The sequence below is a fragment of the Scyliorhinus torazame genome, chromosome 3, assembly GCF_047496885.1.
Source record: "Scyliorhinus torazame isolate Kashiwa2021f chromosome 3, sScyTor2.1, whole genome shotgun sequence".
NCBI lineage: Eukaryota > Metazoa > Chordata > Chondrichthyes > Carcharhiniformes > Scyliorhinidae > Scyliorhinus > Scyliorhinus torazame.
In genome coordinates, this window is record NC_092709.1 from 75,591,923 (window position 1) to 75,607,547 (window position 15,625).

Sequence of the window (15,625 nt, forward strand, 5' to 3'; positions counted from 1 at the left end):
GGCAAGGACAGATAGGCAGGGCTCGTTCTACCCTGTACTAAAAGTATAAATAACTTCCAAAGTACATTTGCTAGTCGAGTGTTAACCCAACATATTAAATAGTTGCACTTTAGTCTGCAACCAAGCAGGAGTACCAATGCTGGAAATACTAAAGCCACATGTTGGATTGGATTGGATTGGATTTGTTTATTGTCACGTGTACCGAGGTACAGTGAAAAGTATTTTTCTGCGAGCAGCTCAACAGATCATTAAGTACATGAGAAGAAAAGGGAATAAAAGGAAATACATAATAGGGCATCACAACATATACAATGTAACTACATAAGCACTGGCATCGGATGAAGCATACATACAGGGTGTAGTGTTAATGAGGTCAGTCCATAAGAGGGTCATTTAGGAGTCTGGTGACAGTGGGGAAGAAGCTGTTTTTGAGTCTGTTCGTGCGTGTTCTCAGACTTCTGTATCTACTGCCCGATGGAAGAAGTTGGAAGAGTGAGTAAGCCGGGTGGGAGGGATCTTTGATTATGCTGCCCGCTTTCCCCAGGCAGCGGGAGGTGTAGATGGAGTCAATGGATGGGAGGCAGGTTTGTGTGATGGACTGGGCGGTGTTCACGACTCTCTGAAGTTTCTTGCGGTCCTGGGCTGAGCAGTTGCCATACCAGGCTGTGATGCAGCCCGATAGGATGCTTTCTATGGTGCATCTGTAAAAGTTGGTAAGGATTAATGTGGACATGCCAAATTTCCTTAGTTTCCGGAGGAAGTATAGGCGCTGCTGTGCTTTCTTGGTGGTAGTGTCGACGTGGGTGGACCTGGACAGATTTTTGGAGATGTGCACCCCTAGGAATTTGAAACTGCTAACCATCTCCACCTCGGCCCCGTTGATGCTGACAGGGGTGTGTACAGTACTTTGCTTCCTGAAGTCAATTACCAGCTCTTTAGTTTTGCTGGCATTGAGGGAGAGATTGTTGTTGCTACACCACTCCACTAGATTCTCTATCTCCCTCCTGTATTCGGACTCGTCGTTATTCGAGATCCGGCCCACTATGGTCGTATCGTCAGCAAACTTGTAGATGGAGTTGGAAACAAGTTTTGCCACGCAGTCGTGTGTGTACAGGGAGTAGAGTAGGGGGCTAAGTACGCAGCCTTGTAGGGCGCCGGTGTTGAGGACTATTGTGGAGGAGGTGTTGTTGTTCATTCTTACTGATTGTGGTCTGTTGGTCAGAAAATCGAGGATCCAGTTGCAGAGTGGGGAGCCAAGTCCTAGGTTTTGGAGCTTTGATATGAGCTTGGCTGGGATTATGGTGTTGAAGGCGGAGCTGTAGTCAATAAATAGGAGTCTGATGTAGGAGTCCTTGTTTTCGAGATGCTCTAGGGATGAGTGTAGGGCCAGGGAAATGGTATCTGATGTGGACCAGTTGCAGCGGTATGCGAATTGCAGTGGATCAAGGCGTTCTGGGAGTATGGAGGTGATGCGCTTCATGATCAACCTCTCGAAGCACTTCATTACGACTGGAGTCAGGGCCACTGGTCGGTAGTCATTGAGGCACGTTGCCTGGTTCTTCTTTGGTACCGGTATGATGCTGGTCTTCTTGAAGCAGGTGGGGACCTCGGAGTGGAGTAGGGACAGGTTTTACTCCCCGTTTATTCACAAATTAATAACTTTTGCCGTATGTGATATTTGTTTGAATGATATCATCAGATGCGAGAACTTTGCAATGCCTCTCATGTCGCAAATTAATATTGTTGTGGCCGCACAAGGAAGAAAATGCACATTTCCAAAAAGTGTTTTGGGGACATTTCTTCTCGGTACTGCCACATCCTGGCTGCATGAATATAAAATTACAAACTGGAGTAATCTTTATAAGATGTTTGTTATGGTAAAGTCATAGGTTAGAGAATCATAGAATCACAGAATTTACAGTGCAGAGGTAGGCCATTAGGCCCATCATGTCTGCATCGGCCCTTGGGGAAAGAGCACCCCATTTAAGCCCACGCCTCTACTCGTAACCCAGTAACCCCACCTAACCTTTTGGGTGGGGGGGGGGGGGGGGGCATTCGGCCCATCGAGTCTACACCGCCATTCAATTATGGCTGATGTGTTCCTCATCTGCTACCTACAATGTTACAGGCCAAGAGCTGGATTGCAAAATCAGCCAGAGCGTAGCCTCCCTAGAACACATGACCTAGGAGCAGGAGTCATTAGAGAATTATTCAAGATGGATAACTGTGCAATAACAATACGAAAATATGTCACCTTTTTAGTGTCCACTACCACAGTTTTATATGATAAAAAGAAACCTTTGTGTTGCAGAGTGAAACAACAGAAAAATTAGGAAAAGCTGCACTTGCAGCAACCCATAATAAGGTCTCTTTATCGCTTTGTTAATTCTTAATATTGTAATTCACTCTCTTTTTCGTTAATGCCATTGCCGGCCAAAATAAACTCTTTTAGTGAGATTTTAATCCAATAGGCAAGTAGTGGGAGGCGGGAACTTTCCCAAACCGGACCACCCACCTCAGGTGAAATTGCCCACAAGGATGGGATTTTCATTTGGGGGTGGGGGGTGGCAACTACCGGGGTGGGCTGTTTACATGGGCCACGTCAGTGAAAGAAAAATGAAAAATCGCTTATTGTCACAAGTAGGCTTCAAATGAAGTTACTGTGAAAAGCCCCTAGTCGCCACATTCCAGCGCCTGTTCGGGGAGGCTGTTACGGGACTGCTGTGGGACTTCATCAATAAAAAACACAAAGACCCTCCTGCAGTAACTCCTCACACACACTCACCTCCACACACTCACCATATCCCATTATTGGCACCTCCTCTGCCCTACCAGTCCCTATGGTTCCTCGTGACCCCCATGCTGAGACACACTAGGTAGGAGCAGAATTCCATCATAGTACCTTCTTGATGTGGCTAGCTGCTATTTTATCAGCAGTCGGGGGCTGAATAAATTCTAAGGAATGGCTCAGTGAATGATTACAACACTTGAGCCAGCAGAATGGTCCTGGTTTCACTGCTGGGATGAGTGTATATGCCAGGCTGGTGGAACTCCAGCTTGGCAGGGCAGAACATGTCATTCAGATGCCTGATACCTGACTGCCGAAACATTTGCTTCACTCCGAACTTAGTTGTGGCAAGAAACTCCCAGGAGGACAGCAGAACACTTTAGGGGTCTCCTCACAGCATCCCTGAAGAGATCAAACTTCCCCGCCACCTCATGGAAGACCCAGGCTTGTGATTGATCAAAATCAGTAAAGGCACCAAAAACACCAAGAGACTTCTTTCGGGACATACAGAGACAAAATCAAGGCACCGGAGGGGTCATACAAAGCTAAAAACAAGAACCTACCCACCCTTTCTGGCACTACATGTATGGTATGTGGCAGAGGCTACAGACTGTGCAGTGTTACCAGTGGAAGCAAATTATCCTCAACTCCGAGGAGCTGCCTATGAGGGAGACTATGAAGGATATGCTTGGCAATGGTGGAATAATATAACCAATCTTAACCACTCGATTTGTGTTCTACTGTGTTATCTGTATGGATCACCAATTGTTTTTGTTGATCTCTTTTCTGCACTGGTCAAACATGCTGCGAGTTTGAACCAAGAAGAATTTAACTTCGTCATTTGTCATTTCAACATTATCTATCGAGTGCACATGGTTCCCATTTTTCCTTTCTGGGTGATTTTTGAAAAATATTCTGTCATGGAAATTGAGTGTCACTGGCATTTGCTTCCCATCCCTTATTGCCTTGTGAATGAGATGCTTTCTTGAAACGCTCAAAGTCCATCAGGTGCTGGGACTTCCACAGTGCTGTGAGGAAGGGAGTTCCAGGATTCTGATGCAGTGACAATGGAGGAACAGCAATATAGTTCCAAATCAAGGTGGTGTGTGGCTTAGAGTGGAACATGCAGGTGGTAGTGTTCCGATGCCTTTGTCCATCTCAGGTGGTAAAAGTCACAGATTTGGAAGATGCTGTCAAATGAGTGTATTTAGTAGATAATACACCCTGCTGCCATGGTGCATTGGTGATGGAGGGAGTGAATGTTTAAGATTGTCGATGGGATGCTAATCGTGTGGGCTGCTTGTCCTGGATGGTGTGGAGCTTCTTGAGTGTTGTTGGAGCTGCACTCATCCAAGCAAGTGGAGAGTATTCCATCACAGTCCAGATTTTGTGTCTTGTAGGTGGTAGATGGGCTGTGTGGAGTCAGGAGGTGAATTACTCAACACAGAATTCCGAGCCTCCAACCTGCTCTTGTAGCCACAGTATTTATATGACTGGTCCAGTTCAGTTTCTGGTCAATGGTAATCCTCATGATGGTGGGCGATTCTGTGATGGCAATGCTATTGAATGTCAAGGGGCAATGGTTTGATTCTCTCTTATTGGAGTTGATCATTGCCTGGCATTTGTGTGATGTGAAATGTTAATTGCCACTTATCAGCCCACGCATGACTGTTGTCAAGGCCTTGCTGAATATGAACATGGGCTGTTTCAGTATGAGGAGTTGCAAATGGTACTGAATGTTATGCCATCTTCAGGGAACAGCCCCACTTCTGGCCTCATGATGGAAGTCACTGTCTTGATGTCAAGGGCAATGACTCTTACCTCACCTCTTTTGTCCACATTTAATCCACTGTAGTGAGGTCAGGAGCCAAGTGGCCGATGGAAATCAAACTGAGCATTATTGAACAGGTTATTACTAAGTGTCGCTTGATAACACTGCCGCTGACATCTTCCAACACTTTGCCGATGATCAAAAGGAGACGGAGTGATTGACCGGATTAGATTTATCCTGTTTTTTCTTCCTAGAGCACACCTGGCCTATGTTCCACATTGTCGGGTAGATATGTTGCAGCTATACTGGAACAGCTTGTCTAGGGACGCAGCTAGTTCAAGAGTACAAGTCTTCAGTACTATTACCGGAGCCCATAGCCTTTGCAGTATTCAGTACAATTGGCATCTGTGATGCTAGGGACCTCAGGAGGAGGCCAAGATGTATGAATGGATGAAGATGGTTGCAAATGCTTCAACCCGGTCTTTTGCATCAATGTGCTAGGTTCCCCCATCATTGAGGATTGTGATGTTTGTGGAACGACCTCCTCTGTTTAATTGTCCGCCACCATTCATAACTGGATGTGGCAGGGTTTCAGAGCTTTAATCTATTTGTTGGTTGTGGGATCACCTGAATCTGTCTATTGTGTAGAACTTTTGTTGTCTGGATGCAAACAGTCCTGTGTTGTAGCTTCACTAGGTTGACACCTCATTTTTAAGTGTGCCTGGTGCTGCTCCTAGAATGCCCTCCTGCACTCTTCATTGAACCAGGGTGGAGGGTAGTGGTAGAGTGAGATATATGCCAGGTCAGTTGGTTACAGATTGTGGCTGAAAACGATTTTGGCGCTGATGATGTACCGCATGGATGCCTGGTTTTGAACAACTAGATCTGTGCTGAGTCTACCCAATTTAGCATGGTGGTAGTGCCACTCTACACAATGGCATGTATTATCAGTGTGAATACTGGGCTCTATTCACAAGTATTGATCACTCCTACCTATGCTGTCACCTGCAGCTGCACCTGTAACAGGTAGATTGTTGAGGACATTTCCAGTGCCTCAGTCAATGGTCTGTATAGTTTTATACTTTTTTGACTTTTCGCTAGCTGTTGGTAATATTGCACATTGCTTGCATTGAATTTCATTTGTCATTATTTTGATCATATTCCAATTTTATTCTACTGACTCCAAGAGCCCTAACAATGTCCAGCTTTAATATTGAATACATGTGCTCGAGAATTAGCCGTGTCCCTAACTAAACTGTTCAATATAGCTACAACACTGGCATCTACCTGACAATGTGGATAATTGTGCAGTTACATCCTACCCATGGGGGCCAGTTTAGCTCAGTTGGCTGGACAGCTGGTTTGTGATGCAAAGAGGGGCCAACAGCATGGGTTCAATTCCCATACCGGTTGAGGCCCCGCCTTCTCAACCTTGCCCCTCGCCTGAGGGGTGATCCTCGGGTTAAATCGCCACCAGTCAGTTCTCCCCCTCAAAGGGAAAAGCAGCCTATATTCATCTGGGACTATGACGATTTACTCATAATGACACAGAAGTAGGCCATTCACCCCACCGAGTCCATGCCGACTCTCCCAAGAGCAATCCAATCAGTTCCAGTTCCTCACATTATCACCTTAGCCCTATTTCCCACAAATGTCCATCTAACTTCTTTGGGAAATCATTCCGCTTCCCCATATTTAGATGCAGCAAGTTCCAGTTCATTCCCATGCCGTGTAAAGAAGGTTCTTCCTCATATTCCACCCTTAATTTCTTACCCAAAACCTTAAATTTGTGTCCCCTCATCCTCATGCCATAAGATAATGCTAACAGCTTTTATTTCTCGGTCTTATTTAAACCAGTCATAATTTTGAACACCTCTTGTATATGATCTCCTCTCAATAATCTTTGGTCTAAGAACCCCCAGCTTCTTCCACCTAAACTTGGAGCTAAAATCCCTTACCCCTGAGCAAATATCCTTTGTACTCTCAAGGATCCTCATACCCACCCTAAAGTGTGGTACCAGAATTGTATGCAATACTCTTATTGTGGCCTAACCAGTTTTTTTTTGCAGGTTCACATAGCTCCCCTGCGTTTGTCCTCAACACCTCTATTAATGAAGCCCAAGATCCCATATGCTTGGTTAACTGCTCCTTCAATATGTCCTGCCATCTACAAAGATCTATGCATGTGAAACCCTACGTCCCCCTATCCCTGCACACATTTTAGAACTGTACCATTTAATCTATATTGATTCTCCCTGTTCTTCCTCTCAAAATGCATCACTTCACACCTTTCTGTATTTAATTCTATCTGCATGTCCATTCTGTTGGTTCATCTACATCCCTACCACAAATTTTGGCTGCATTGAGCTGTTTTTTTGTAAACTGCTACGGGTACCATGTCAGGTCTAAGCATCTGCTCCACATGCATACAACATTTTGGTGAGGTCGCTATTACAAGTGCTGCAAGCATACACCAGAGGAATGCACAGCGGTAAGATTGTGACAGTGGTAAGATCATCACATCAGTCAGCATTTAATGCTTACTTGACTCTGGCATTGCTATTTTCAACTTCAATGTTCCAGCTAATGCCCTCTCTTAAACATGCATTCTCTGAATGTCCTCTCTTAAACATGTATTCAGCAGCAATAAGGACATCCCATCAGTGCTATTTAAAGGGGCTACCAATTACTTTTAGATTAGTTGTTGATTGATTTCCACTGACTGCTCCAGAGTTTATACAATTGCTTGGTGGTTTGTAGTGTTATTTAATATTGCTGAAGCCTATAAGTAGTGCTGAAAGACCTTGGCCTGACTTCAAGGATTTTGCACAAAGCACTTGCTCCCAGATACTGCTGCAGTAATTTTGGACCACAGCATGACAGGGCAGAATGAGCGGAGGCAACACAAAGGAGGATGAACTGCTCAAAGGGAAAGAAGGAGGAATTGAAGTAGGGCTCTGAGTAGAAGGCCACATCAACCGAGGGGCTTCAAGGAGCAATTCCCTTCCCTCAACGTAAGCCAGGAACAGTGTGTGCATCATCTCTCATTTATTGAGGAGATGCTCACAAAAATCTGGACTACTCTAGAGCTGCATTGAAGTACTCTCCAGAGTGGACGCCACCGTTGCATCCTGCTCAAAGTCACAATATTGAGGGCACTGCACTTTCCACCAGATACTCAGCAAGTAGGAGGAGGAAGAGAAGGAGGAGGGAAAGAGAATGTGACATCTGACAGAATTCCTTTTCTGGATGGGCTGTTTGTGACTGGCTCATCCAACCCCAATTCCCCATTCTCCAACACCTTATCTTCCTCCCCATTGAATCTGGGGTTGGAGGAGGTGTAAAATATCCTGGCTTCATTGCCTCTCTCCCCCCATTTTGTACTGCCTGAGCATCAGTGGTCTAGAATTGGGCTGGCAAAAGTGCAAAATACATTCTCCAGTGTATTTCCCTTCACTTGCACTGTTTAAATGCCTCTTCCAGAATCTCAGAGTTCTAAGGTTGATTGATGCAACCCAGGATTTCCTGTAGCCAGTACCTGTATTGGCGAGGTAGTTCAATTCTACAACATAATGACCCAGAGAAATTAGAAGAGTAAATGTCAGGCCAGATCTCTGGGCCAGGGAATATCATTCCATGCCAACGGTGTGCCCAAAACACTCGACCATAAAATCTAGGCTTCAACACGACTCGGGGATGTACAAATGGGATTTATTGCTTGTGCATTGAATCAACCCTTATGCAACATTTCACTCAAAGAGCCCATCTATCAGACAAGAGGGACACAGAGGCCCAGATTTTCTTCTTCAGCATCTGTTTCATCTACAAGGATGTCGATCTCAGATTTAGGTATTTGCTGCCCAAAATTTTCTAGCCTTAGAATTAGGTTTAGGGGTGGCACGGTGGCACAGTGGTTAGCACTACTGCATCACAGCACCAGGGATCCAGGTTCAATTCTGGCCTCAAGCGACAGTTTGTATGGAATTTGCACATTCTCCCTGTTTCTCCGGGTGCTCCGGTTTCCTCCTACAGTCCAAAGATGTGCAGGTTAGGTGGATTGGCCATGATAAATTGCCACTTGGAGTCCAGGGATGTGTAGGTAAGGTGAAGGGAATATAAGAATAGGGCAGGGAAGTGAGCTTGGGTGGAGTGCTCTTTCAGAGGGTCGGTGCAGACTCAATCGGCCGAATGGCCTCCTGCACTGTAAGGATTCTATGATCTATGAATGCTCAACACTAAGCTATGAACAGATTGCACCCGAATTTGTAATGCTCGCTGGGTGAAGTGCTTACATCAAGACACTGAAGAGGGGACTTTTGGATAATGACACTACAGCATGCCAACACAAACAAGTAATTTTGTAGATCAAATTTGATCTCTGGTTGTCGTGCAGATGTGCTTTACAACAGCTTGCGATGCAAGATCTTCCTTTTTTCTATAGTTGAGTACTGGGATTTGTTTCAATCTCAGCTGATGTTACTACTTGACAGTAAGGTCCCAGAATGGAACCCTGGCTCCAGACTGTAATTTTTATTTCTCTGTTTAAGATGTGGTGAAGAGAGCTAACGGGACAGCCAATTAACTTTAATCCTTTTAAACATGAAACGATTGACCAGAACACAATACTCCTTTCACCTGACCTGTATCGTCACGGATGTACCTGGAATTTTAAGGATAACACAATTTACAAAATATATTTTATAAGGTTCTCAATAAGTACACAATTCATGTAAAGCAACAGGCCAACTGTGGTCAGACACACCACACTCGAAACCAAGTAAAAGATGCCTCCCAATATAATTTCTGTGGATTTTATCATCAAAATGTTTGTCACATGAGAGCGAACTGGTCTCGCTGGAACTCCACATGAATGTTTCCAAACTCCTCCCTCCAAAAACACGCCTTAGAATCTACTGTCAAAAAACAACCTCTCTCGGATGCCTTCATCAAGGGTCCACTTCCTGGATTTCAATCTCTCCTTTCAATATTTCTCTCCTTTGCATTGCCACATGCATTCAAGTTTCTATACAATCTCTCAGATACACAGCATGCCAACAGAACACCACTGCTTCACAGGCTGTAGTAAGATGTCACCAAACTTTTGATTTCACTCTGTTGTCTAGATGCTTACTGCATCTGTCTCTTTAATTTAAGTATTTTCTCTGCCTTTTACTGAAATTCTCCTGAACAGGACCTTCTTCAGTTTCTTGTTCTTTGTTCCTTGAACATAACTGTCTTCCTGTTCATTCTTTTTGTCCTGAGTCCCTGGCTATCTGAACTTTCTCTTGTTTTTTGGGAAGTCTGCCTTTTGCAGCTCCCTTGTCCTGTCCAGCTTCTTCTGGGTCCAGCTTAAAACTAAACTCAAGTTCTTTCTAACTTAAGGTGCCTCCTGGTCGCTAAGCAACTGCTTAGTCTTTCTTTAACCCTGTTTACTTTTACATTGTTAACCCTTTAACCACAATGCAGGCATTAATTTGAAATGAAACCAAAACCCACTTACATGCAGGCAACTTTGTTTAAAATGAACTCATGTTTCAACTCTTTCTCAGCACACAATAGCAGTAACACAAATTAAGTTTAAATTTATGTCTAATATCCAAAAATGCAAATATAGATTACTTACAACTACCTCTAGTTCCTGACAGATTAATCTCTGATCTGAACCCAATGGTTCATTTTATTACAACCGGTCCCCAGGCAAAATCTCAAGATCCTTCAATTTGTCATGACTGGTCCCCAGATGAGGTCCCCAAATTTGTTACCCTCCGTGTGAAATATCTCAGCACCAGCCCCATTTATTTCAATTCCAGATAGGATACCCACCAAACTGTCATGCCCCAGGGTGAGGGGAAGGGGATGAACTGGCTCCCTTTTATAATTCAACCCCCTTGGTTTGTCGCAACAAGATTACTTCCAAAAGAATCCCTTCCCTTGTGGATACCTTTCCCAATCTCAATATATTTATGCTTTAAAAGAAGGCAATTCAACCAGGTTTTCCTGAGTTAAAGAAATAATGGATTTGTTAGCTACTGAATGCAAGGAATACAGTAAGCCACATGCACATACATTCACGCAGATTAGAAATGAGATGTGAGACCAAAAATTAAGAAAAAAGATATAAGTATCAGTCTTTGATTTGTCTGTGAGGAATAGGCAATGAAACATTGCGGATATTTGAGATTTGAGATTCCACTAGCGCTAACTTCAGCAGTTGAGTCGTTTTTTGAGATTCCAGTTTAGCTCAGAAGTTGTCCTGCATCCTTTTCATCTTGGCGTTGCTGACTTGGCTTGCTTCAGCAACTTGGCTTGCTTCAGCAAGCAGAGAGAGGTCAAGACTGATATTTATACCTGCCAGGGCAAGGTGGGAATCTGCTGTATTTTAGTTTCTGTGCCACATACTCAGACACACCTAACACTCATCCACGCTGACCAAGTTTTGCAGTCTTTCATCGATGTCTGGAAGGTAGAAATCCACACACAGGTCTAGAACATAACTTGCAGGGTATCATTCCTACTGAGATGATAATCAACTTCCACTGTCTCCACAGGAGATGGCAATGCATGTTTCCATGGCCTCTTCCTTTCAAATGCCTGTCTGAGATGGGACATGAACATTCCATTGTCTCTGTCTCACTATCACCCACACTGGAGCAATTCAAACAGTGACTGAATTCACATTCTCAGAATTTATTCTGGGTGGCACGGTAGCACAGTGGGTAGCACTGTTGCTTCACAGCTCCAGGGTCCCAGGTTCGATTCCCACTTGTGTCACTGTCTGTGTGGAGTCTGCACATTCTCCCTGTGTCTGCGTGGGTTTCCTCCGGGTGCTCCAGTTTCCTCCCACAAGTCCCAAAAGACGGGCTGTTCGGTGAATTGGATACTCTGAATTCTCCCTCCGTGTACCCGAACAGGCGCCAGAATGTGGCGACTAGAGGCTTTTCACAGTAACTTCATTGCAGTGTTAATGTGAGCCTACTTGTGACAATAAAGATTATTAAAGATTAGGAAATTTACATCCTCGGCCACCTTTGACTTGTATGTTCATTTTTAAAACACATGAGTTCTTTAAAAGTTTTATATCTTCACACAGAATTTGGATTTTTCTCCATCATTGATCCAACAGAGGGCAGTAGAGCGGAGTTGCTGATTGGCTGTTGCGGGGAAAATTTGCATACGTCCGTGTGCTCACCCTAACTTGAAGGTGTACCTGAGCAAGCGACCCTAGCTGTTCAAGTGAAGACAAGCATCCAGCAGAGGGCAGTAGAGCGGGGCACAGAGGTTGCTGAGTGAGTGCTTGCTGAGGATGGGAGTGAATAACAGGTAAGCTCTTTCTTTCTTTTTTTATCTAGAGGGGATGGTAAGGAAGGTAGTGCAATGTTCCTCCTGCAGAATGTTTGAGGTGAGGGACGCCGTCAGTGTCCCTGCTAATTTCATCTGTGGCAAGTGCACCCATCTCCAGCTCCTCAGAAACCGCGTTAGGGAACTGGAGCTGGAGCTGGATGAACTTCGGATCATTTAGGAGGCAGAGGTGGTCATAGATAGAAGCTTCAGGGATGCAGTAACTCCGAAGAATAAAGATAGATGGGTGGCGGTGAGAGGGGCTGGGAGGAAGCAGTCAGTACAGGGATCCCCTGTGGTTGTTCCCCTTAATAACAAGTATACCACTTTGGATACTGTTGCGGGGGGGGGAAACTTACCAGGGGTAAGCCATGGGGTACAGGTCTCTGGCACAGAGTCTGTCCCTGTTGCTCAGAAGGGATGGGGGGAGAGGAGTAGAGCATTAGTCATTGGAGACTCCATATTTAGGGGGATAGATAGGAGATTCTGTGGGAACGAGAGAGACTCACGGTTGGTGTGTTGCCTCCCAGGTGCCAGGGTGCGTGATGTCTCTGATCGGGTTTTCGGGATCCTTAAGGGGCAGGTGGTCCACATAGGTACCAATGACATAGGTAGGAAAAGGGATAGGGTTGTAAGGCAGGAATTCAGGGAGCTAGGGTGGAAACTTAGATCTAGGACAAAGAGTTATTATCTCTGGGTTGTTAACCGTGCCATGTGATAGCGAGACGAGGAATAGGGAGAGAGAGGAGTTGAACACGTGGCTACAGGGATGGTGCAGGAGGAAGGGTTTCATATTTCTGCATAATTGGGGCTCATTCTGGGGTCGATGGGACCTCTACAAACGGGATGGTCTACACCTGGAACAGAGGGGTATAAATATCCTGGGGGGTAAATTTGCTAATGCTCTTCGGGAGGGTTTAAACTAGTTCAGCAGGGGCTTGGGAACCTGAATTGTAGCTCCAGTATACAGGAGGTTGAGAGTAGTGAGGTCATGAGTAAGGTTTCAAAGTTGCAGGAGTGTACCGGCAGGCAGGAAGATGGTTTAAATTGTGTCTTCTTCAATGCCAGGAGCATCCGGAATAAGGTGGGTGAACTTGCGGCATGGGTTGGTACCTGGGACTCGATGTTGTGGCCATTTCGGAGACATGGATAAAGCAGGGTCAGGAATGGTTGTTGTAGGTGCCGGGGTTTAGATATTTCAGTAAGCTCAGGGAAGGTGGTAAAAGAGGGGGAGGGGTGGCATTGTTAGCCAAGGACAGTATTACGGTGGCAGAAAGGACGTTTGATGAGGACTATTCTACTGAGGTAGTATGGGCTGAGGTTAGAAACAGGAAAAGAGAGGTCACCCTGTTAGGGGTTTTCCATAGGCCTCCGAAAAGTTCCAGAGATGTAGAGGAAAGGATTGCAAAAATGATTCTGGATAGGAGCGAAAGCAACAGGGTAGTTGTTATGGGGGACTTTAACTTTCCAAATATTGACTGGAAACGCTATAGTTCGAGTACTTTAGATGGGTCCATTTTTGTCCAATGTGTGCAGGAGGGTTTCCTGACACAGTATGTAGATAGGCCAACGAGAGGGGCGAGGCCATATTGGATTTGCTACTGGGTAATGAACCAGGACAGGTGTTAGATTTGGAGATAGGCGAGCACTTTGGTGATAGTGACCACAATTCGATTACGTTTACTTTAGTGATGGAAAGGGATAGATATATACCGCAGGGCAAGAGTTATATCTGGGGGAAAGGCAATTATGATGCGATGAAGCAAGACTTAGGATGCATCGGATGGAGAGGGAAACTGCAGGGGTTGGGCACAATGGAAATGTGGAGCTTGTTCAAGGAACAGCTACTGCGTGTCCTTGATAAGTATGTACCTGTCAGGCAGGGAGGAAGTGGTCGAGCAAGGGAACCGTGGTTCACTAATGCAGTCGAAACACTTGTCAAGAGGAAGAAGGAGGCTTATGTTAAGATGAGACATGAAGGTTCATTTAGAGCGCTCAAGAGTTACAAGTTAGCTAGGAAGAACCTAAAGAGAGAGTTAGGAAGAACCTAAAGAGAGAGCTAAGAAGAGCCAGGAGGGGACATGAGAACTTTTTGACAGGTAGGATCAAGGATAACCCTAAAGCTTTCGATAGATATGTCAGGAATAAAAGAATGACTAGGGTAAGAGTGGGGCCAGTCAAGGACAGTAGTGGGAAGTTGTGCTTGGAGTCCGAGGAGATAGGAGAGGTGCTATATTAATATTTTTCATCAGTATTGACACAGGAAAAAGACAATGTTGTCGAGGAGAATACTGAGATTCAGGCTACTAGACTAGAAGGGCTTGAGGTTCATAATGAGGAGGTGGTAGCAATTCTGGAAAGTGTGAAAATAGATATGTCCCCTGGGCTGGATGGGATTTATCCTAGGATTCTCTGGGAAGCTAGGGAGGAGATTGCTGAGCCTTTGGCTTTGATCTTTAAGTCATCATTGTCTACAGGAATAATGCCAGAAGACTGGAGGATAGCAAATGTTGTCCCCTTGTTCAAGAAGGGGAGTAGAGACAACCCCGGTAACTATAGACCAGTGAGCCTTACTTCTGTTGTGGGAAAAATCTTGGAAAGGTTTATAAGAGATAGGGTGTATAATCATCTGGAAAGGGATAATTTGATTAGAGATAGTCAACACGGTTTTGTGAAGGGTAGGACATGCCTCACAAACCTTATTGAGTTCTTTGAGAAGGTGACCAAACAGGTGGATGAGGGTAAAGCAGTTGATGTGGTGCATATGGATTTCAGTAAAGCGTTTGATAAGGTTCCCCACGGTAGGCTACTGCAGAAAATACGGATTCAGGGTGATTTAGCAGTTTGGATCAGAAATTGGCTGGCTGGAAGAAGATAAAGGGTGGTGGTTGATGGGAAATGTTCAGACTGGAGTCCAGTTACTAGTGGTGTACCACAAGGATTTGTTTTGGGACCACTGCTGTTTGTCATTTTTATAAATGACCTGGAGGAGGGCGTAGAAGGATGGGTGAGTAAATTTGCAGATGACACTAAAGTCGGTGGAGTTGTGGACAATGCGGAAGGATGTTACAAGTTACAGAGGGACATAGATAAGCTGCAGCGCTGGGCTGAAAGGTGGCAAATGGAGTTTAATGCAGAAAAGTGTGAGGTGATTCATTTTGGAAGGAATAACAGGAAGAGAGAGTACTGGGTTAATGGTAAGATTCTTGGCAGTGTGGATGAGCAGAGAGATCCCTGAAAGTTGCCACCCAGGTTGAGAGGGTTGTTAAGAAGGTGTACGGTGTGTTAGCTTTTATTGGTAGAGGGATTGAGTTTCGGAGCCATGAGGTCATGTTGCAGCTGTCCAAAACTCTGTGCGGCCGCATTTGGAGTATTGCGTGCAATTCTGGTCGCCATTATAGGAAGGATGTGGAAGCATTGGAAAGGGTGCAGAGGAGATTCATCAGAATGTTGCCTGGTATGGAGGGAAGATCTTATGAGGAAAGGCTGTGGGACTTGAGGCTGCTTTCGTTAGAGAGAAGGTTAAGAGGTGACTTAATTGAGGCATACAAGATGATCAGAGGATTGGATAGGGTGGACAGTGAGAGCCTTTTTCCTCGGATGGTGATGTCTAGCACGAGGGGACATAGCTTTAAATTGAGGGGAGATAGATATAAGACAGATGTCAGAGGTAGGTCCTTTATTCAGAGAGTAGTAAGGGCGTGGAATGCCCTGCCTGCAACAGTAGT

At 45.0% G+C, this 15,625-nt stretch overlaps 1 protein-coding gene across 25 annotated transcripts in view; it reads right to left on the reverse strand.

Moving 5' to 3' along the window:
* ank2b (ankyrin 2b, neuronal) overlaps positions 1 to 15,625 on the reverse strand; it is a 1,300,297-nt gene that overhangs the window by 666,056 nt on the left and 618,616 nt on the right. The gene's annotated exons all lie outside the window — the stretch shown is intronic.